The sequence below is a fragment of the Myodes glareolus genome, chromosome 9, assembly GCF_982192425.1.
Source record: "Myodes glareolus chromosome 9, mMyoGla1.1, whole genome shotgun sequence".
Lineage (NCBI taxonomy): Eukaryota > Metazoa > Chordata > Mammalia > Rodentia > Cricetidae > Myodes > Myodes glareolus.
Genome location: NC_142034.1, coordinates 33,277,103 through 33,297,095, shown reverse-complemented (window position 1 = coordinate 33,297,095; position 19,993 = coordinate 33,277,103).

The window sequence follows — 19,993 nt, the reverse complement described above, 5'->3', positions numbered from 1 at the left end:
TCATCCTGACTTGAGGGGAGGCCTCGGGTTGGTCCTCATAGGGTGCTCTTTCTTCCCAGGAATGCAACCCTGTGTACAGTGTGGTGTCTGCAAACAGCCAGGCCTACAACTGCAATTAGGGCCTTTCAATGGAGGTGTTAGCCACACTCAATGTCTCACTGGTCTCACCCATGACATTCATAATGGGATGGAAGTTCCATTCCGGGACTGACAACTTCAATTGGAATTTGGTGCAATCTTCTATTTATTTACAGGTTTGTGGAGTCGGGGATGAGGGCGATGAAAATCCCCTCCTCCTCCTCCTCCTCTCATCATGCCTGGGCCCCCAGCTCCCAAGGATAAAAATGAAGGTTGGGATTACATTTCTAGGGAAGCAAGGCTATATTTAAATATGCTTTGGAAAGTGTGGCTGCATGTCTGAAGCCAGGAAGACAGCTTCATCCAGCCTGGCCTGTGACATTCCTAAGAATCATATTGAGACGTTGTGTTAATTGGTTCCAATTTATCAGTTCCAATTTCGCCTGTACCAGGGCCAGGCTGAGGGCTCCATGATTTCTGAGCTAAGCCACAGGCTGAATTTTTATTCCAGGAGTCCGATGCCACAGCTTTACCTCCATGCCGTCCTGTCACCAAGGACGGTGGCTTTTTAATTACTTCTTGAATGCCTCCTCTTTTAATTACTTCTTGAGAGCCTACCGAAATTGTGATTCCATTAGTTGCCTCTCGGTAGATCTTTCTTGATAACTTGAGTTCATCGTATTTGCACAAAAGCAGTGGCTTTTTGCCATGTTAAGTGAGCCAGGGGAGCCGGGGAGGTGGGGGTGGGGCTGGGCCCCGGTGGTGGATTTATTTGTAATTACAGTAGAGTCCTTGCTCCCATCTCCAGCATTCTGCCCATTCACAGGCTCCGGACAGGGCTGGCGCCAAGATCTCCAAGTTGCCCTGTGTTTATGTCATTGAGACGAGGACAATATTTCAGTGTGGAGCCAAGCCACAGGGATCCACTCTATAAAACCCTCACTAAAAATAGATGCCCCAACCCCTGCCCAGCCCCCCTCCCCGCCTCCAAGGCTCCCCCACGCCTGCCCCCAGCACTAGCAGCACCCAGCTTCAATTCTCAGGGAGACAACCGTGCCAAATCAGCAGAGCCGGCAGCTCTGGGGGCCCAGGGAGCTCCTGCCTTCCTGAGGAGTTTTAACCCAGAATAAAAGGCGTCAATTAGCAGCCTTTAGAGCTGACGGGGCAATTAAAGTGAAAAGACAAGACTGAGGAGAAGGAAGGAAGGGGGAGAGGAGAGAGAGAGAGGGAGAGAGAGAGATTTCAAACGTATTTTTGGTGACAGCTGCATTTTTGAGGAGGGCCAGTCTCCACAACTGGCTGTGTGGATTTCTTTTCCCGTCTGAAGTTCTGTTTCCAGTGAACACTGATACTCTCTCTTTTTTACACTTTTGACGTTAGATCTGAGCGACCTGGGAAAATTCAGACAATCCGAGAGCACAATGCTGCCGTCTTCACGGACAGTCTGGACTGGCTGCCTTCCGCTCTGCCCATTTCTATGTCTGATAAGTTAGGTGTGGAGCAGGGCCGTGAGGGTAGGTGTGCAGGGGACAGGAGTAGGGCCACGGTAGCCAGAGATCAGGTTTGAGGCTCCCAGAGCTTAGGGCTGACTGCTTGGTCTTTTCACATCTCTTGGTTCCGTGCTTAGGCCAGGCAGGCCCTCAAGCCAGGTTATCAAAGTCTTGGAAAACAAAGTTTGGGGAATGTATCCTAGGTGACCTCCTTTATTGACAGACTTTGAGTTGGGACTGTGAGGGTCTGAGACTCTTATGCTGGAATTGGTAGTACAAACTCTTATTATTGTCCCCTGTTCTCCCCTCCCCCTTCTTCTGATTTTATTTGTTTGTTTGAGACGGGATCTAGTCACGTAGCCAAGGCTAGCTAGAGTTTGTAATTCTCCTGCTTCAACCTTCTGAGCGCTGAGATTCCAGGTGTTGTCGCCGCACCTGCTTAGATTCTGTTGAATTTTGGTTCCTTGTAACATCTCAGTCTGGAGGAGTGGATTGAAGAAAGCCCAGCGCTGCCAGGCATGCTTTTAATCCCAGCACTCAGAAGGTAGAGACAGGCGGATCTCCTAGGCCAACCTGGTCTACGGAACGAGTTCCAGGACAGCCAGGGCTATACAAAGAAACCCTGTCTTGAAAAACAAACAAGCAAACAAATAAAAAACAAACAAAAGCAAGCAAGCCCAGTGCTGAACAGGAGACAGGAGAGGAATGGAACATTAACAGAGCAAGAGAGAAAGTTGGGGAGGCTGTAGCATCCTTACTTCCCAGCATGCCATCCCAACCCATCCCAGCCCAACGAGGAAGACTGAGGATGCTTCCTTGTGGTCTCAGTTTTCAGATTCCCACCCCATGACTGCAGCCCTTGTCCTTTATCCCCCTGGCAACACCTAGGCTACTGGCCCTGTGTTGGGGATTCCCAGGCAAGGGTATACAGTAGGCACTGTTACCATGCCAACACCTAGGCTACTGGCCCTGTGTTGGGGGTTCCCAGGCAAGGGTATACAGTAGGCACTGTTACCATGCCTATGTCACATAAGTGGAAACTGAGGCTGAGATGATTTCAGTCTCTTCTCAAGACGATCTGTCTGATGAGTGGTGGGGCTGGACCTAGAGTTAGGTCTAAGTGTAAAGTCTGGTATCTTTAGTGATACTTGCACTATAGTCCTCCTAGGGAGGGTGTGAACCCCAGGAAAACCTCAGTTTGGGATCAGTGTTCATTTGGATGCGGCTGAGCCTGGAAGCCCTCAGTGAAGGGGACTTGATAGTCCTCAGATACTATTACTATCATCAGGATAAAGTTCACCATGCTAAGGGCCAGCCCTTCTGCGTTGAAGGGCCCTTCCAGCAAGGCTGGATAATGAGTTTAGATATTTTAGACATTCTGGTTCAACAAGTTCGGCAAGGTGAGAGGTCAAAGGTCACATAGTCAGTTAGGCAGATGAAGTTGCCTGGGACTGTTTCTGCAAACTGGCCTATAGGTCTGTTTGCTTGTTTTTTTTTTAAACTATTTTCTTTTTTTTTTTTTAAGTATTTATTTATTTATTATGACAATATTCTGTCTGTGTGTATGTCTTCAGGCCAGAAGAGGGCACCAAACCTCATTATAGATGGTTGTGAGCCACCATGTGGTTGCCGGGAATTGAACCCAAGACCTTTGGAAGAGTAGGCAATGCTCTTAACTACTGAGCCATCTCTCCAGGCCCATGCTTGCTTGGTTTGAATGCAGTGTCTTGTTTAAGGGCAAGGGTTGATTCTAGGGGCTGTAGCAGCTATGTAGTTAACGGTATGTATAAAAGCAATCTAGAAGTGCTGGAAACAGGAAAAGCTTCCAGGCGCTAATGACTGAGCAGGGTTATTTCCTCTTAGGGATGTTGATCTTCAACCACAGAGCAGCCACTCTCCTAATCTCAGCTGCTCTAAATCAAGCAAACGGACATTTCTTTGTATACCCGAGGCTCTTTCTACACGTATACACCCAGTTATGTCAGACAGAGATCTTGACAGAGGCCAGGCATGGTGCTATGGCTTGGATATAGAATGTACCCTCTGACTCACATGGTCCTGACTATCCATGCTGTGTGTGGCAGCTGTGGAAACACTAGAAGGAGGAGCCAGTGGAGATGGGTTGCTGGGGATGGGGGCAGAGCCCTTGTGGGTTTAACCCTGCCCTGTTTCTAGTCTACATCTTTCCTGCTCTCTGGTCTGTGGAGATGTGAAGAGTTTCAGCTGAGTGCTGTGAACCCCGCCGTACCTGTCCTACAGTCATAGACTGTTCACCCTCAAACTGTGAGCCACCACGCCTGTCCTACAACCATGGACTGTTAACCTTCAAACTGTGAGCCAATGTGCCTGTCCTACAACCATGGATGGTTCACTCTCAAGCCGTGAGCCAACGAAGTCCTTCATCTCTTAAAACTGCTTCTACCAGAGACCAGGAAAGTAACTAAACCTCTGCTCCTGGTTCTAAACACAGCAGGTGAACAGCCGACTTACAGCTCTGCTTGATAACCTATGGATATGCTATCCTTAAAAAAATCATTTTTATTGTTTATTTTTATGTTCTGTGTATTAGTGGTTTCCTTACATTATGTCAGCCATGTGTTTTTCTCATGTTGGCTGAGGCCAGATGAGCCTATTGGGTCCCCTGGAACTGGGGTTACAGGTGGCAGTAAGCTACCATATGGGTGCTGGGAATTGAAGCTAGATCCCCTGAAAGAATAGTCAGTACTTTTTAATAATTGAGTCATCTGACCAATCCAGCTATGCCATTCTGTTATTATGTATAATAGCATAGAATAGGGGTTTGGTTTGAGGATGAGAAAGAAAGAGGTCTAGTTTGCCTTTACAACTTCATGTTGTTTTTTAAAAATTAGTCTCTTCTATTATGCCTAAGTGGGTATTTCTTACCTTTTAAAGTTTGCTAACTTAAAAAGAATAACACAGTATAGCATTAAAACATAAAGCAATAAAGAAATATGAAAGCCAAGATGTTTACCCTCCCTAGAATAGCCAGGGTTCATGGTTAGATGTTATATATTTCTTCTCCTGTGGTATGTCTATGTAGTTGTCATATAACATGTAACATATTAACAAGTATATAGGGCAGGGCTCTCCCTTGAGGGCACAGGGTTGGGTTGTTTGGTTGGTGTGGCCACCAGGATAATCAAGTTCCTCCTGGGTCTGTGTCAGGGACATTTTTCATAGGTCTCTTGGGGTGATCACAGAGATTTCAAAATTGAATTTTAGTATCTCCCCAGAAGAAGATTCAAGGATGGCACCCCTTTCTGTTGGCTGCAAACTCTTTCATATCATGGTAGCCTCACCATTTTTTTTAAAAGTAGTTTTATTGATAACAAGCATTTTTGATTCTTTTACTTTTTAAAGATTTATTTATTTTGGGTATGTGAGTGCTTGCCTGTTGTGGGATAGTTTTACACTGTGTCAAGATGTATTGTTGGGATTAATAAGCTGAATGGTCAAAGGCTAGGCAGGAGATATAGGTGGGCTTCTGGGGGAGAGAGAGAGAGAGAGAGAGAGAGAGAGAGAGAGAGAGAGAGAGAGAGAGAAACAGGGAGGAGGAACCTAGGCTCATTGATTTTACCAGGATTCTCAGAGCAGGTCAAATGTGTCATGTTTAAAAGGGTAACTGAGTCATGTGATAGACTATAGATTAATAGAAACTGCTTAATTAAGTTATAAAAGCTGGTTGGGGAAAAAAGCTAAAGCTAAGACCAAGTTCTCATAATTAATAATAAGTTTCTGGGTTATTATTTGTAGGCTGGCGATGCAAAGATAGTCCATTTGACTGCATGTGTGTGAGTGTGCAGTATCCATGGAGGCCAGAAAAAACCAGATCACCTAGAACTGCTGTGGGTGTTGGGAACTGAACTCCTGTCTGCAGTGCAGTAAAGTGCTTGTAACCCCTGAGTGATCTTTCCAGTCCCTACTTTGTCTCTTTCTATTTTCCTCCTAATAAAGCTGCAGTAGACCAACTTTGACATGTGTCTTCTGTTTACTATTTATTTATTGAAAACAGATCCTCCGAAGTATTATTGAATCCAAGAGTCTATGAATTGATAGTTTGCCTGCTCCCGATTTTCTTTCTAAGGTGTTCCAAATTGCATACCAATCATAAGCAAGGGTTTTACTCTTGCTTATAATATAGATATTATTAGATATAATAATATTAGAATGAGAAGTTTATACTCTTTAAGCTCACTCCAGTAGATCAGCAGTGTCTGGTCAGTGCTGGATCTGCCAGTCGTGGGAAAGACAGGGCCTCTCTGAGAATGCCAATTCTATTTAGCTTCCTTTTTCCTAGTCATGTCCAGTAGAAGCAGGGCTGACACAAAAAGGTTGCCCAGGACAATTTTTAACCCTTAAAGAGGTGCTTCAAGGGTCAATGAGGTGGTACAGTAGGTAAGGGTGCTTGCCACCAAGTATGGCTACCCGAGGTTGATTTCCTTGGGTCCACAACGTGGAATAGAAAGAGAGAACCAACTCTGGCAAGTTGTCCTCTGACCCCCATACACATGCTGGGGCATGTGTGCAAACATACAATAAACACAATGTATTTTTAAAAAGGGGTGCTTTAAAAGCGACGCATTGGCCTTTCATTTGTAGCCTTCTTAAGGGCAAAGGGTCTGTACCGAGGAGGGTGGGTTAGAAGAATAACTGTCCCCTGAATATGGCTATTCTCTGCTGGGCCACCCTCCGTGGGTCAGTACGTACAAGTCCAAGAACCCCAGGTTTCTTACCTGCGGAACAGGCTTGCGTAATAGAATCTTCAGGCATTCTGGGCTTGCTATGAAAGTAAAACGCTTCTCTGCCCCATGAGGCTGAGACAGGGTTTTTGTGAAAGTCATGTCTTAGGCTGGGTATTTCGGTTCATGCCTGTAATCCTTAGCACATGGAGGCAGAAGGAGCAAGAGTTCAAGGTTTATCTTTGGCTACATATCAAGTCATCGGGCTGCAGGTCAGCTTGGGCTACAGGAAACCCTTCCTTCCTCCATCCTGCACAGAACCTGTCTGCCATTGTTATTGAGACAGGGTCTCATGTAGACTATGGAGATGGCATCAGACTGGCTATGTAGCTGAGGATGGCCTCCAAGCTCCAACTCCCCTTACCTCGCTGCTGAGATTACAGACGTGCACCGTTACACCTGGTTTATTGAATACTGGGGATTGAACTCAGGGCCTCGTGTAAGCTAACCAAGCACTTTGCCGACTGAGCTACACTCCCAGCTAGATAGGCAGTTTTGGTCCCTGCAGATCCAGTGGTTCTTTGGTAGGAGGACCACTGTTTGGATACAGAGAAAGGGAGCAAAGGGAATGGTGTGGGCTGGTATGGGATGCTGTGAGCGGACACTACACAGCAGCCCAAAGACACCTATTACCCGAGTGTTGGAGACCAATCCAAGCTGGGTTTCGGATGAAGCACTGAGAAGCATGCTGAGGAGTGCAGTGCTAATATGCACACTTCTGTAGGCCTGTGCCACAGTTAGAGAAGAAGGACAATTTAGTGGGCGTATCCCAAAACCTGAGGTTCAGTCTTGTATATCTTAGAGCTGACGCATGGAAGGCGCTTAGGAGCACACAGATCAGCAGGGTAAGTGTCTTCCGACCTGGAGCACACCGTCCTTTGCTATTTTCTGAATAACAGCAGTGCTCAGTGATGCCTCACACTGTCCCTGGCTTATGGGAGTTGCTGTCAGTGTGCCCCCATTTTCTGTAGCCTCCCCCCCCACACAGTCTCTCCTCACTGCACACTTCATAACGGCTTCCTATCCCCATCCTCAGAGGTTTTCTTTCTTTTCTTCTTTCTTGGCTTAGGGAATAGTTGTATACATGCTGTACTAATTTTAACCTTTTTATTTGCTTTGTTTTATGGTTTTAAAAAATTAGTATAGCCCCTGCCTACCTGTCTGTAGACTGTTGTGGATTTCTCTTGAGGCTTAGGTGAAACGACAGTGCAGGAGGCTACTCCTGGGTTGATGTCCCAACACAAGGAGCTTTTTATTTAATTGTTTTATTTTTATTATTTTATGTACATGAGTGGTTTGCTTCCAAATATATATGTATACCACGTGACTGTACCTGGTGTCCATGGAGGGTTAGAAGAGAGAGCCTTGAATCCCTTGGGACTGGAGTTACAGGTGGTTAGGTGTTTCTATGTGCTATTGGGAGCCGAACCCGGGTCCTCTGGAAGAAGAGCCAGTGCTCCTAACCACTAAGCCCTCTCTCCCGTCCCCATCAAGTTGATGGCATCAACAAACATCCATTTGGTATGGGATGGCTTATAAGCCCTGGCAACTACTTTCTCAAGTTCCTCTCTTAGAAGACCTAATGTAATTGTGTCTCCGAAAGGTGGAGTGGCTCCCCCAGCCCCCTATCACTCAAGGAGCTGAGCTACATCTCTGGGCCAGGCTGAGTCCTCAAGTCTAAGTCAACTTGCTTTCCAGCCTCGGCTCCCGTTCCTGCTCCAGTGGCCCGTGAATACTTGCCAATCTCTGGAGGAGCTGAACCGTATCACCTGAGGTGGTACAGAAGACCCATTTCCCTGCTGGTCTCCATCCTGCTGAGTTCCACCTGCGTCCTTCCTGGGAGTGAGGAAGCCTAGAGGTGGGGGGGCTGGAAGTGTGGGTCCCTTACGTTAACCATTCTCGAAAGAGCGAGGGCTGGTCCCGGAGTGAGCCTCTCTTTTTGAAGTCTGTGGTGGGAGGTGATCTCATGGGGGAGCAGGTCTCCAGAGAAGAGGGAGGTTAAAGAAAGCCAGACTGGGAATGACCTCGCCACCCTGGCCTCTCCCTCCTGACCTCCATCCATCACCCCTCTCTCCCCCAGTGTCTCCAGTCTCCTGCGGATGACGGTCTCCTCCTTTCTTTTCTCTTTAGCATCAGGGAAGATGACTCAAACACAGCCTCGGGGCACCAAAGGCATCCACAAATTGGTCCCAATCCCAGCTAATGAGGAAGGCAAGAGAGGAGACTGGCAGGCTGGGTCCTGTGGCTTTGGGCTGCCAGAGGAGGGGAGGAGGCAGCCAGCTAGGCCCTCCTCTGACCCCACACAGCTCCGAGGCCCCAGGCCTAAGCCTCAGATCAGTTTTTCTAACTTGTCTTCTGTTCCAAACCAGTAAATAAACAGTTCTTGCTCCAACCCCCCTCCTCCTCCTTCCCATGCACACACTTTCCCACGCATGCTCAGGCAACACCGGTTGGCTGGGACAGAGCTCCAGAGAACGCGTCTTAGCAGCCAGAAGTTCTTAACTCTCCACTCAAACTTATCTCCTCACAGTTCTGGGCCTGAGGGCAAGCCTTCCAGCCTCCCTAAGCTTCAGTTTTCTCATCTTTGAAAACTGGTCGCTAAGGTTTGAAAGAGCAGTGAAGAGACACTGAGGTCAGAAGCAGAAATCGCAGACCTGTGTGGTGGCGCACACCTGAAATCCCAGCACTTGAGAAATGGAAACAGGAGGATCAGGAGTTCAAGGCCATCCTTGGCTATGTAGGTAGTCGTAGTCTGGGGCCAGCCTGGGCTACTTGTCTCAAAAACCTAAGACAAATATATAAACAAACAAAATACTTGAAAAACGCACATTTAGCTGGCCACGGTGGCTTGTGTCTATAATCTCAGCATTCTGGGGGCTGAGACTGGAGACGCACCATGAGTTCCAGGCCGTCCTAAACCACCTAGTGAGTTTCAGGTCAGCTATGGCTACAGAGTGAAAGTCTGTCAAAAAAAAAAAAAAAAAATGGATCCTCCTCCAAGACATGTGAATTGCCTGGAACCAAACCCTTCAGGAAGTGGTAGCTTTTATTATTTCAAACAACCTCCTTCCTCTAACTCCACCCCTGCCATCCAACACACACACACACACACACACACACACACACACACACACACACACAGACGTAACCGAGCGGGTAACAATAACCACACAAACCCAAGACACATTTTCCAGTTCACTCCCATTCTGTTAAAATTGATCCCTCTGTGAAGGCTTGGAGGATGAGGACCCCACCCTCCCGGAGCAAACTGCTGCCTCAGCATCACAGGAGGACAGGCTCCTGAGGTCACGTGGGCTCGGCCCACTCCTTCAAGTGATGTGGGGGGAGGGGAGGGGGGCAATACTAACCAAATAATGGCTCGAGGGTCTTCTGAAGTCTTTCAGGCTAATTCTCTCCTCTCCCCATCACCACGTAATCTCCTCTAATTTAAGGTAGTCTCCTCGGTTGATAAACTCAGCTAACTTCCCTTTTTTTTTTCACGCCCGGCTTGAAGTCGGAAATTATATTGGTAAGTCTCACTGTGGATGTTATTAATGTGCTTAATGGGCACTCAAGGCAGTTTAAAGATCTTAGCCTTTGCACTGTGGCTTTATCCCACCCTGGGGGTAAATTATGGAGATGCTAACACAGTCTGTAAAGGGGAAGGAGCAGAGGTGGCCTGCCTGCTTCACAGGGGCAGGATGCTTTGATGGCCTGTCTGCAGGCAGGGGATGGAATCGGAGTTTTTATACCCCTTTCAAAAGGCCAATTCTCCCAACACAATGCACATTTCCAAGTCGTTTTTAATTTGGCATGAAAATGTCTTCTTTAACTTAGACGAGAGCCAGTAGAGTTAATGGAAAACACACATCTGGGCAGCTGTGCTCCTCCAAGTGAGGAGGTGAGCAATAGGGAAGGCCAGAAGTGTGGCGAGAGATTAAAGATAAATGTTCTCGGGGTCCCATCAGCGTACTCAAACTCTCAATCTGAACCCATCACACTGTGCTTGTAAGTACTCAGAGCTATCTGTGGCTCCCTTGAACGACTGTAGGGTCTTTCATTTTCCTCTTTGGAGGTGAAGGTAGGGGTACTTCCACCATGTGGGTGCCAGGGATCAAACTCTGGCAATTAGTCTTTAAAGCAAGTGTCTTTACCCACTGAGTCATCTCATCAGCCCCCAAGACAGTTAAACTTCCAGGGAGCTTTAGCACTTGGTTTCAGGTTGTGGGGAACAGTCTTGTACTCTTCTACTGAGGTCAGATGAGTTTCTGTCTAGCCTCTCTTCTGTTGCAGATGCTCTTCTTGGCTGACTTGTGACAGGAATATGACGACGGGGCATCTGGCAGATGGATGGCTTCAGTGGAGTTGGCTTTGAACACACCCATGCCAAGCTTTCAAGATCCCTCCATGGTCTGTTTTCACCCCCGTTTCTGGCCGGCTTCTTAGTACATGAACTCAATTTTAGCATGAGTTTGTATCTAAGACAAAGTCATAGTAGCTGCAGTAGACAAATGTGAGCTGCTAGTGACCTTGCTGTGAATGCCACGGGTCCCACTGGAGGGTTCTCTGTGTAAACTCAGCCCGTCACTGCGTTGGCCTCGAGTTTTAGTCATACTTTTATCATGCTGTAGTTTGTATATTATTCTTTTTAATTGCTCTTTCAGGCTGACATGTGTAATCTGAGGAACCCTAGGGTCTATGAATTCCTTGAGATTGCCTGTAAAAAATGTGCGTGCTATGGTTTTCATCAAAGGGATCTCAAAGGCTAAAATTTGAGTGATCACGTATCTGGGTGTATGGGAGACAGTTCCAATTTGCACCACCAGTTGCCTTGGTATTGCCAATAGCAACTCTTTTTACTCATAAAAGTCTTGGGGGTGGTGAGGTGACTCAGTGGGTAAAGGCCGTTGCCTCTATGACTGATGGCCAGAGTTTGATCCCTCGGGCCTCCATCTCCTGTCAGAAAAGCAGTTCCAGTAAGTGTCCTCTGACTTTCACATCTATGCTATGCTATTTGCAAGCACTTGCGCGCGCGTGCGCACACACATAATACTTTTTAAAAAGAGTCCTGTGTGGGGGCTGGTGATGTAGCTCAGTTAACAGAGTGCTTGCCTAGCATGCACAAAGTTCCGGGTTTGAATCCTAGAACCACATAACCTGGTATGGTGATCCATGTCAGAAGTTCTAGAACTTGAAAGGTAAGGCAGGAGGACCCAGCAGTTCAAAGTTATTCTTAGATACACAAAGAATTCAAGGCCAGTTGGGCTACTCTTCTTATGGGGATGAGGGAGAGAAGAGATAGATAGATAGATAGATAGATAGATAGATAGATAGATAGATAGATAGATAGATATAGATAGATAGATAGATGATAGACAGAAAGATAGACTGTTGGTATGGATAATACATTCATTTTCATTATTTACAGATTCCCTGTTTATGAGCTCGCCATTGCTAAGCTCATATGTAAGCCCCAGTGAACTCTCCTACTATTCTCCTGGTCATTCGAAGTGTGGCTTTCACTTGCTCTTCAGGTGCGTTTCAGCAGAAGTCAAGCCTGGGGACTCTGCTTTCTTCTCTCAGTTCTTGTACGGTAAACAGGCATCCTTTTCACGGTCTGTGCAGTACCCCCCCCCCTTTTTTTTTGCATTTGTGTCTTTGATGGTGGTTTTACTATTTACAATGGACTCCACAGGTAGTGCTGTCTAGTGCTCCCAATTGTAAGCATGCTGGGACATGCTCACAGAGAAAATACATGTGTTAGATGAGCTTTGATGAGTTGTGACGGTCTTAATCATGAGTGCGACAATAATAAAATCATGAGTTAACAGCACAGTGAATAAGATGCCATCTACATATATTGAAATATCACAATGCACCCCACAAATACGTACAGTTATTATTTATCACTTAAAAATACATAACACGAGTGAAGAGATTTATTATAGGAGTTGGCTCTTGCACTTGTGGAGGTCAAGAAGTCCAGTGATCTCATGTCTAAAAGATGGAGACCGAAAGAGAAAAAAGCCAGTATTAGGATTCAATGAATTTGAAGGCCTGAGAATTGTAAGAGTCAGAGTAAACCCAGATATGAATTACAAAGGCCAAGGCCAATAGGGTTGGTGACCTAGACCAAGGAATGTTGGCTGTTAGTTCAAGAAAGCAATTAAGTTCACCCTTCCTCAAGACTGTGTCCTCTTCTGGCCCCCAATGGATCGGATGATCCCAGCCTGCGAAGTGATTGTGATTGTGTTCATCACCTAGGCTTTCAATGTAGTCACTCCTGCCACTTGTGGGGATGACCTCAGGATGTCTACAGAGATGAAATTAACACTCTGCACACTGTCAATAAGTTATATGTTTTCTGTTTGCTAGTTATACGTCAGTAAAACTGGCAAAAAAAGTAGAAACAAACAAGCAGCAAAGCACTAATCTTTCCTGGAAATCCCCTCTAACACACCTGCCACTGATGTCTGACTGGAAGCCTGGGTGTTTCTCAGCTTAGTGATGTTGACACACATAGTTAAATATGAACAGTTCGCTCTCTGTCAATACGCCACTAAAACACGGATCCTTAACCTGTAATCTCTCATTACAGACAACAGAGTCATATTCCCACTTGACATCTATCCTCATACCGCAAAAAAATGTACCGATCCCTTCCCCAGAAGGGAGTGTAGTCTTTGAGTGACATTTGCTTCTCTTCTGAGAGCCTATAACTTACACAGTATGCTATGAGATTAATAATGCTCAAATGAATTACTTGGCAGATGGGAGAAAATCATCACATGCTATGTTATGTGGCAGAGGGACAAAAAAAAATGAAAACAAACAGACATGTTTGTATATGGATATATACACAAAATATATGAATAACAAAATGGAGAATCTGCAGAATGGTTAAAGTTATCATTTCTGTAGCTGGGCATGCTTTTGGAAGTTGGCATGCTTTGTGTTGCCCCGCCTGTGTTCCCTTTATGCTCAGCAAGCACCTCAGGTGGACATAGTTTTAATTCACAAGGGTAACCCAAATCTTTGTTTCTATAGATGGGCTGTTGTTTCCCATTGATTTTCCCCCATAGGGCACCCTGACACAAAGTATCCAACTGAAAGGGTTCTTGTGTATTCCACAAATATTTTTTAGCTCTATTGTGTGTTAATAGTGCATTTTCCTCTCACTAATCCTGGTCATCAATCCTAGGCAAAACACCATAGCCACTCCTTGCACCCCCTCATTTGTTTTCCTCTTGACTGGCAGGTATGAGGAACCCAAAGTGTCTGGATGGCGGCAGCCTTAACTTCTAGTACAACAGAATCTCTATTGTGTCTCTTGGGTAACATTCCTTTCTCTGGGGCTAAGCTCTGGAGGCCAATGTGATGTTGGAGCACAAAGCCAGGGCTTTGCCATTGGGTTACTAGGTGCAGTCAGATGTGGAGCAGTCTTCAATCTCACCTCAGTGACTGGACTAATGTGTTAGAGTTTTGTTCTGAAGTATTTCCTGAAGGCTGTGTGTTAAAGACTTGGTTGTTAGCCTGTGACACCACTGGCTAGGATTGGAACTTTTAGGAGACAGGGCCTCATGTGTGCCTGTATGAGCGTGTGTGTGCGCTCATGTGCATGTGTACCCACGTGTACGTACCTGTGCCTGCATTTACGAAGCCTGAGACTGGCACCAACTGACTTTCTTTAGTGATCTCCATCTTACTTTTCTGAGACAGGGAAATGAGCCCAGAACTTGCTATTTTGGTTAAACAGGTTGGTGAGCCAGCCCCAAGAATCTTCCTGTCTCCATATTCTCCCAGTGCTAGGGTTACAGGTATGTATCAGCACATGTGGCTTTTATGTCGGTTCTGGAGAATCCAAACTCAGGCACTGAACTGTCTCCCCAGTTTTTATTTCCCATTTCCTAATACACAAGCATTTTAGCAATAAGTCTAGAAGAGTTTCTACTTCTTGTTCACCAGGTCTAGTCAGTAGGGTGCCATCGATGCAAAGGACCAGTGTGATGTCTTGTATTAGGGAAAGGATATCACAATCTCTGAGAACTAACTCATAACACAGGTCTGGTGGACTGATTTGCTCTGAGACTAGAACCGCGAAGGTGTACTGTTTCGCTTGCCAACTGAACTCAATCGGCAGGCTTTTGAACAGGGATGGATTAATATCTACTTGCCAGACTCCCAGCTGCGTTTGAGGTCCTATGCGATGTGTTAATTTGCTCAGCTTATAATACCACATCTGAAACACCAGAAGCAATCGGGGCCACCACGTGACTATGTTTACAACAACCCACTGCCATTTTCTAAGGACCCATCTGTCTTCTTCATGAGCTATGTAAGTGTTGGATGAGAATGCAATGGAAATCATCCACTGGACCCTTCCAAGCCCCTGGTAATGGTACTAACACTTGCCATCCTTCTGGAAGGTAAAATTGCTTTTGATGAACCATTTTCTTAAGCAGAGACAGCTTTAATGGCTTCCATTGGCCATTTCTACCTTAATAGCCCTCATCCATCACAGGTCAGGGAATGAATTTAGAGATTGTGTTGGCAGCTAAGTGTGCCTATTTTTCTTTTCTTAAAAAAGATTTATTTATTTTTTTATGTGCATTAATGTTTTGCCAGCATGTATGTATGTGTGAGGGTGAAAAAATCCTCTGAGACTGGAGTTACAGACAGTTGTGAGATGCCATGTGGGTGCTGGGGATGGAACCAGGGTCCTCTGGAAAAGCAATCAGTGCTCTTAACCACCGAGCAATCGCTCTAGCTCAAGCGTGACTATTTCTTTCTTTTCTTTTCTTTTTTTTTAGAGATTTATTTATTTTGTATACAGTGTTCTGTCTGCATGTCATAAGAGGGCACCAAATCTTATTACAGATGGTTATGAGCCACCATATGGTTGCTGAGAATTGAACTCAGAACCACTGAAAGAGCAGCCAGTGCTCTTAACCACTGAGCCATCCCTCCAGCCCAAGCTTGACTATTTCAATTAGGCTTTTTAGAACCTGGAAAAGAAACTACATGGAGGGCTTGTAACATGGATCTGTAAATCTCCACCAATCCCTTTAATTCCGTAAGATCCAGCTCTGACTGGAAGGTTACAGGGATGTTTTCAACTTTCTAGACCCAGGGTCAGTTTAGAGCCAGTGTCTAGTAGCTCTCTAATAGGTCTGCCTATTTTCTTGATCTCAGTGCATGATTACCTTGATGAGAGGTACACGGGTACCTTTGTTAAGGACTGGGAGGAAAATTAAGAAAATCAAATTTCAACAGTATACCAGGGTCCTCTTTTGAAGGGTTCTGGTCTCCCCTTTATTCAAGGAATTCTATGGGTATAAACTGGTTCAGTTTGGAAATTGAGGGATGATGATGTTCTGAACTTTTTTGTTTTTGTTTTTGTTGTTGTTTTAAGACAGGGTCTCATGTAGTCCAAGCCAGACTCAAACTCACCATGTAGCAGAAGCTAGCCTTGAATCATTTCTGCCTCTACCTCTGGAAATTCTGGGAATACAGGTGTGTGCCCTCACAGTTAGCTTGAGTTTCTATTTTACAGGATGAGTTAGGCTTGATTTAGAATTCTCTGGACACAGAACCAGCGGGAATACAATGAGCTTCTAAAAGTATTGGTATTAACCAGATCAGACAGTTAGTTTGCATGAGCCATCCTCTTTGGAGCACCACTTGGATTCTGTTGTCTATTAAAGTAATATCTTGCCGTCAGCGGGGAGGTTACTTGGCCTCTGCCACATTGGGATCTGCCTACTCCCAGTGTAGTTAGATTTTCCAACCGAGTGGCTACAATTCCCATTGTAGGGCCCTCTGACAGAGAAGAACCATCCCAGAGCTCTTGAAGGATGCTGCCTTTCCTTTCACAAATGTACCTCTCAAAGTATTGGTGAGAGCTCTTCTGTACCCTCCTCGTGTGGGTAAGTAGGTCTTAAATGACAAATTCGCTCTGAGTCTTGTCTACCCAAACCTTCAACTCTTTTCTTCTTCATTAAGCAAAAGGGGTGAGAGCCAAACATCTCATGTTTAGTCATGGCAGTGGCCCATCTTTTGATCTAGATTTTGATCTGCCAGACAATCAAATCATTAGAACCCTCTCTAACTTTTGCTTAGTATAGCCATAGTAATCAATTAATACATTCAGCCCATCCAACTTTATATCCCCTTTACAATTGTCACACGTGCTAATTACTCTGTGCTGGTTTGAATGAGAACGCCACATAGGCTCAGATATTTGAATGGTTCCCAGTTGGTGGACAGTTTAGGAAGGATTAGGAGGTGTGGTCTTGTTGGAGGAGGTGTGTCACTGGGAATGGACTTGGAGTTTTCAAAAGCCAATGCCTGGTGCCCAGTCTTGCTCTTTCTCTGCTGTGTGCCTGTGTCTCAGAGGGAAGCTCTCAACTCCTACTCAGCTCCAGGCCTGCCTGTCTGCCACCATGCTTTCTGTCATGATGATCATGGGGCCTCTGAAACTGTAAATAAGCTTCCAATTAAATGCCTTCTTTTCTAAGTTGCCTTGGTCATGGTGTCTCTTCACAGCAATAGAATGGTAACCAAGACACATTCGTGAACATTCTCCCAAAGTTTCTACTTTGTAAATCAGAAAACTTAGGACCAGGGATGTAGCTCAGTTGGTAAAATGCTTGCCTAGCATGTTTGAGGCCCTGGGTAACATCCCTAGTGCCATGAAAACCAGGTATGGTGGTGTGTGCCTATAATTCCAGCTCTTGGAACATGAAGGCAGAAGGATCAGAAACTCAAATGCATCCTTGACTACACATTAGGTTGGAGACCTTGTTTCAGAAAGAAAAGTTTAGAAAACTCAAATAGTTCTTTTGGAGTGGAGTGTCCCTTATGGGCCACCATTTGTGAGACTTGGGTGAATTTATAGGTCCAGAAGAAAGAGGGCTTGTGGGGGAGGGGGGAAGGGAGTCTGAAGAGGGTCAGCATTGTCTTGCCTGGTAACTGGTCCAGAGGAGGACATGGTAGGAAAGCAGAATTAATTCCTCAGATAGAAGTGGGAAAGGCCTACTCTGGATGGAAATGTGGATGGCCCTGGGAGCACAGGGAACTATCCATATAGACCAAGAAGACCCACCAGAATTTATGAGCCAAGTGTCCCCACCCTACCTCATCAGGGTCTTTCCAAACTGAAGAGACCCATCTTCCCCAGTCGATGCCCTCAGTGCCCTTAACAACAGACACTGTCCCAAGGTTGGGTGTTCAGGTGCAATGTAACTGCCCAGACGTTTGGCTAATCCAAGACAAGGCTTTTAGGGCGTACCTAACACCTGTAAGTCATTTGTACAGTATTACAAATGCTTGGAATCTGGATCCCTAAGTTCATATTTTTCTTTTACAGTTTTGCCCAATAACATTAAGGGACCAGTTGGTGTGTTGTATTTCTGAGTTGTCTGAAACAAGTCAAAATGGTCATAATATAGAATCATTTAGAGCAGTGGTTCTCAAACTGTAGGACATGATCCCTTTGGAAAACCCCTATCTCCAAAAATATTTACATTGTGATTTCTAACGGGAGCAAAATTATAGTTATGCAGTAGCAACAAAAATCATTTTATGGTTGGAGGGGTCCCCCACAAACATGGCAAACTGTATTAAAGGGTTGAGAACCACCGATTTAGAGCCTTGCTTTATATAAACGGCTGGTGGGAACTACCAGGAACATCTAGTGTAATACTTCTTTGTATCTACAAGTCGTTCTGCCCGTGGTTCATCACTGGCCACTTCACTATTGGCAATACGGCATTAACATCTTTAACTATGACCATAGTGGAAAGGCAATTCCAGGAACCCAGAACTAATTCAGAAAGTGTAAATGTGCTGTTCTGCACACTAACTCTTATATTAGTCAAGGTATTCCTGAGAAGCAGAATCAATAAGGATTATGTATTTGTATGTAATATGACCTGGCTTGTGTAGTTACAGAGACCAAGAAGTCCTGAAATTGATCATCGGCAAGATGCAGAACCTAGAAATATGATGGTGCTGTTCACCCCGAGTCCAAAGGCTTGAGAACTAGGGAGTGCCTGACGACGTAAGTCTCAGTCTGAAAGTTTGTGAATCAGATGTGCTCGTGACCAAGGCCAGAGAAGATGGACATCTCAGTTCAAGCAAAGAGAACAAATCTGACGTTTCTCTGCCTTACTTTTATGGGTGGGACTTAGGTTTATATCCTCAATGGATTGAACGATTCCCACCCACAATATTTAGAGCAGAGCTTGTTACTTAGTCTACTAATTCAAATGCTAATCTTTCCCAGGAAGAGCTGTACAGTTCTAGCGAGAAAAAGTGATCTACCAAGCTATATATATGGGCATTTTCTGGCTTAGTCAGATTGACTTATAAATTCACCCATATTGGTTTCTTTAAACAGAAACATCAGGTACGTTGTGGTTGGACAGGATAATGGAAATGTGACCAAACCAGACACTGTGCTTCCTGTAGATCAGATGGCTTACTATCTGCATATGCGGGCAGCTTTACGGAATGTAAAATGAGAATTTACTGATTAGCCCCCTCTTGCTAAAATCCACCATTCTATAAGGCAACCAGACAGCAGGCAGCCAGACTTGGTGTTTAGCCTACTTCGCTTCTCAGCAGCTGTAACTTTGAGTTACCCCTTTCCCCCGGGCAGCCGCCTGTCCTCTGCTCAGCAGGATGGGAAGGATACAACTGGGGTTTCTCCTCATTTGCCCAAGTTGAGGTGTTCTTCTTGGGGGAGCAAGCTCTAGGTGGCAGTGGAGACCAACCGTGGATTTGGTTGGTGCCGTCTTGTGTCTGGACTGGGCTGGTTGCTCCCTGGGTCTGCTTGGGATCTTCTTGATGGCGGCCTTCCTTCCCTCTCTGCTCCTTGTTTTCCTTCATGGAGCACCCTTCCAACTGGAGAAGTTCTCAGCCTCGAGGAACCCAGTGACTAGACCGCCTGAGGAAGAAGAGAGGGTCAAGCACCCGTGACTCTGATGAACTGTGGGCCCCAGCAATGTGGAAAGATTGTCACTTGGACCGCTCCTCCAACACCAATTGTGCAGCCTCCTTCCAGTAAATGAAATCAATCACTTACAACAGACAACGATAGTATCACCCTTCCGGGCACCCTTCCTTTCTTTTTATAAAGAGAAGTCCCAGGAGCAGGGGGCAGGATGGCTTTTGAGCCCTGCTTTTTGCTGGAGCCCATTCCACCCATAGAGGATAGCCCATGGTTTTCTTTCCACAGTTAGCAAAGTCACAGAGTCATTGTTGTTGTTCTGTTTCTTGCTCAGACACAGAGAATCTGGACATTGTGTCCCAGGGGCACACCGAGTCCCTCTCTGGTAGCATCACCACCCTGGGAAACACCTAGCGCTGTTTTACAGGCATGCCTGACACCCTCACGGGAAACCAGGAAGACAGAGGAATTGGAGCTCTCCCATACTAAGTGCCAAAGAGCGTTGGGTGCTGTACTATGCACTTCGATCAACTACCCATTCCTAACGCCGGCTTTGCCAGTTAGCTACCGTCTCTGGTGAAAAGCAGTTGTTGGAGCCGGGTGTTAATGCACACTTGATATTTCAGCACTTGGAGGTCGAAGCAGGAGGATCAAGGATCTAAATAAAGGCCAGCCGTGGCTACCTGAGACATTTTCTTAAAAATCCCAAACCA